Here is a 4225-nt window from a genome sequence, read left to right as displayed (position 1 = left end):
TCAAGCTCAGTGGGTGTCCATGTGATCACTACTTTAAATTCTCTCCCAGGCATGTTACTTATATCTATTTCATTTAGATCTCTGGGCATGGCCATGTCTTGTGTTTTTTTTTTTTTAATTTGGAATAAATTTCTCTGTCTTCTCATTTTGTCTAAGTCTCTGTGCCTGTTTCTATGTGTTAGGCAAGTCAGCTATGTCTCCTGTTCTTGATGGCAATGACCTTATGAAGAAGAGGTCCAATAGTGCCCTGCTGTGTGGTGTCCCCTGTTCCCTAGGGCATGGTGTTTCTGGGCATGTCTCCAAGGTGTGCTGTGTGTGCTCTGCTGTTTCGTCCTGGCCACTGTATCCTCAGGCCAGTCATCTGCAGAGGCTCTCTTTGCCTGTTACGGACAGTGCTTGGTCTGTGACCTGAATGTGGAGCATTTTGTCTAGGTGTGCTCTGGTCTATTTGTGAAATGAGACCTGCCACTGCCCCACCAGAACCAAGGTTCCACAAAACTCCTGGGTTGGGAGAGGTCATGTGAGCAGAGTTTTGGACAGGTCTTTTGGGGATAGAGATGCTCCTTGCTGGGACCGAGACAAGCATCACTGGGAGGGGCAGCTCCACTAGAGCATGGAGGGGCACACTGAATAAAGTAGCAAGTCTGGGGACCTGCTTTAGGAGAGCAATGGATCGTGGCCACTTTGGTGAAGCCAGTTAAGTAGTGGGTGTCGTTGCTGTGCTGGTTCCTGCAGGTGGCCCTCTGTTTTAATGCTGAATGGTGCGGAAAGGAAATGGTGCTGGCTGGTTTCTTTGTTCCTGGGGGGCAGGGGTCTCTCTGTGAATGCACCCTCTGGGATGTGCTCTCAAATGAGCAAGTAATGTCCCCACTGCATGCCTCATGCACTCTTCAGATTGCTATTTCCATGCTGTATGTCCATGCACTATTTGCATGCCTTCTCTCCAAGCACTGCCCCAATGCCCTCTGGGCTCTATCTCACCCATGCCCACTGACCTTTAAAAAGCCAAGATTTAAGCCCCACTGGTTGTAAGAAGTCACAAAATTCAGCTCCCCTCACTTTCCAAGCCAACTGCTGTGGGATTAGTTTTCCCTGTGTGCTTCCCTGTGTGCTAGTCTTTCTCTTGCCCTTTTCTGGGACCACAGCTCCCTCTCCACCAAAGCAGCCATGATTCATTTTTTCTCATGAAGTATGTTTCTACACGTCTTACCTTCTTCAATGTGGCCTCTTCTCTACCTTTAGTTGTGCAGTTTGTTCTCAGTCTTCAGGTCAAATTCTGAGGTATTTAGGTTGATTTTTCTGTGATCTTGTATTCCTGGGGTGAGGTGAGCCTAAGGTCTTCCGACTCTTCTAATCTCTCTCTCTTTTTTTTTTTTGTTCTGATTTTAAACCTCAGTTTTATTAATTTGTTCACTTTATTCTCATTTTCTTGATCATTTACTTTCATAATTTTTATTTTATGATTCTGTCCTATATCTTTCATCTGCTACTTTATTATTTTAATACTATAAGTGTGTTATTTTATCTTTACTGAACGTTAATGTTCCTTTGTAGAATATTACTTTTTATTTTTAATCTTTTCAAGTTCTTCTTTTTTTTCAGTGTAACAGTATTCATTGTTTTTGCTCCACACCCAGTGTTCCATGCAATCTGTGCCCTCTCTAATACCCACCACCTGGTTCCCCCAACCTCCCACCCCCTGCCCCTTCAAAACCATCAGATTGTTTTTCAGAGTCCATAGTCTCTCAAAAATATGGAATGCTTCATGAATTTGCGTTTCATCCTTGTGCATGGGCCATGCTAATCTTCTCCATATCGTTCCAATTTTAGTATATGTGCTGCCGAAGTGAGCACATTTTCAAATTCTTTTTATATTTTTATATTAACTTATTAATTTTATTTTAGTATCTTGTTTTGGTTTTATTTTACTTTTTTAATGTATTCCCTATGATTTTGTTTTGTAGTAAATTGAAATTGTATACATAGATATATTATTCACGGGAATAGCACACATAATAAACAGGAAAGATTTTCCTTCTAAAATACTTCAACAAGTATTTCTCCGGCTCACAGAGTGTATAATCTAATCTTTTAATGATTACTAATTAAAAATTTGTCCAAGGTGACTACCGATTTCCTCAAGTTAACTTTGGAAGACAATTAATTTCTCTCTGTGCATAGAGCAATCGAACAGCACTATTTCTTATTATCTCAGAACATCCAGGCTTTATATGATGAACATGTTGGTTTAAGATACATGGTCTCCAATTTATTTATTTCTTGAAACATGTGATCTCAAGCCTAACCTTTAAAGAAATAGATGATATTAAATGCCAAATACATATTTATAGGGTATAATAATACCTAACATTTTCCAGCTTCTAATATATATATATATATATATATATATATTTCTTCTAATATATTTTTAATTTAGGTAAACTTAGCTCTCATCAGGGTTATACCAAAAGTAATATTTAAAGTATTTAACAAGTAGTATTGCATATATATATATATGTATATATGTACGTGTGTGTATGTGTGTGTGTGTGTGTATATATATATATATTTCATCTAATATATTTTTAGTTTAGGTAAACTTAGCCCTCATCAGGGTTATGCCAAAAGTGATATTTAAAGCATTTAACAAGTAGTATTGCACAGACCTTAATAAATCAGATTTTGGTACTGCTCTATTAGAAAAGCTGACAGATTATACAATTAGTTTGTCTTTCGTAGCCTATACTGGCTCCCCTGGACCATATATCCTCTTTGTGAGGATAAAGGAAAAAACTGGCTTAGAAATCTGTGAGAGGAAGAAATTTAGTCTGTATCTTTACTGAAATCTCTATTTATTTATGAGAACTGTTAGTAGACAGCCTGAATTAACACAGAAGAGTTAATCAAGAATAAGGGGGAAAAAAGGCCTCTTTCCATAATCATGCAATTTTGGGGATATCGTCAGAAAAAGTTCTAGAGTGACAGGAGATGAACAAGTCCAGTCTTTTCCAGTTGGGAGGACAGTTTTTAAGAAAGAGGAAATGCTGCTCTAAGAAGGTTGGAGTTCATGAAGACTCATAATAGCAGTGTTTTAAGATGTTATGAATATTTTAGGAAGGCTCTAATTTAATTATTACTAAATCATTTTGAAATTATACTTCCATTCCAACCTCACAAAATATAATCTTCCATTGTCTTCTCATGAGGTACACCCAACCATTTACATAAGTGATAATCTTTGAGAGTCTTCCTTATCTCAACTTCTTCCAGAAAGCCCACACACTGCCCTATTTCTAGAACTTGAATGTACATTAATGAGCTCTCCATTTTGGTTGTAATAACTATAATATATGTAATTTTTATGTGTCTCTTCAAATAATTTTTTCAAGAAAATGGTAGGAAATATACTAGTAAAGCACTAAAACCACTGTACTAGAATACATGATATAAAAATTTGCAAGCGTGGCTATCCTTGATTTAATTGTGATGTATAGCTAAGTACAAAATCCCTATGTTTCTCCCTTCTAACAATAGAGTTCATCATTTTGTCTATTTTTAATACCTCACAGGGCTCTTCTCACTAGAGAATATTCTGTTGTAGATTTAGCAATATTTACATTAAGATGTATTTCAATGGGAATGTTTGAGATGGGACTAGAGAAATCTATACTCTGAATTTACTTAGAAATATTTGAGAGCTGCTTTAGCTAGTTACAGAAACTTAAATTTTTAATGTAAGGTTAATATTGTATTAGAGTCAAAGCACATAAATATTGGCTATGCAGTTGGCAATTTCATAGAATATTTTAAGCTGGAGACACACATAGGCTTCTATTAAAATCAAAATTTCTTATCTATAAAATGTCTAAGGTAGAAATAACCCTGGAAATAAGCTTTCCTTAGCTGAATTAAGTAACATAGAAGTGAAATGAATCTATATGTCCCTATAGCTTTAAATTCCTATTTGTGCATACAGTGGATAATTAGGAAAGCTGGATATGTAGAGTGTTATAATAATATATTCTATAATCTTAAGTATCATTTGCCTTCTGTTTATGGAACACTGTTTAAATAATATAGAGATTATTGTTCACTTATTTGTTGAGTGCTAGTTAGATTTGGGTCCTTTGAATTCTAACATTCAGTACTTCTATGGTCTATGTCTGGAGTTTTCAAAGATGATATAAGTTATGGTTATGAGTTACAGTCATAAGCAGAAACTGCT

At 36.2% G+C, this 4225-nt stretch overlaps 1 non-coding gene across 1 annotated transcript; it reads right to left on the bottom strand.

Annotated features, from left to right (window-relative positions):
• Positions 1-1747: 1747 nt before the first annotated feature.
• Positions 1748-1854, bottom strand: LOC116882171. The gene has a single exon (XR_004385569.1). It is a non-coding gene; the product is annotated as a U6 spliceosomal RNA (small nuclear RNA).
• Between the last annotated feature and the right edge of the window lie 2371 nt (positions 1855-4225).

The sequence above is a fragment of the Lontra canadensis genome, unplaced genomic scaffold (assembly GCF_010015895.1).
Source record: "Lontra canadensis isolate GAN:19392208 unplaced genomic scaffold, GSC_riverotter_1.0 scaffold81, whole genome shotgun sequence".
Taxonomy (NCBI): Eukaryota; Metazoa; Chordata; class Mammalia; order Carnivora; family Mustelidae; genus Lontra; species Lontra canadensis.
This window is presented reverse-complemented; position numbering and strand designations above follow the sequence as displayed.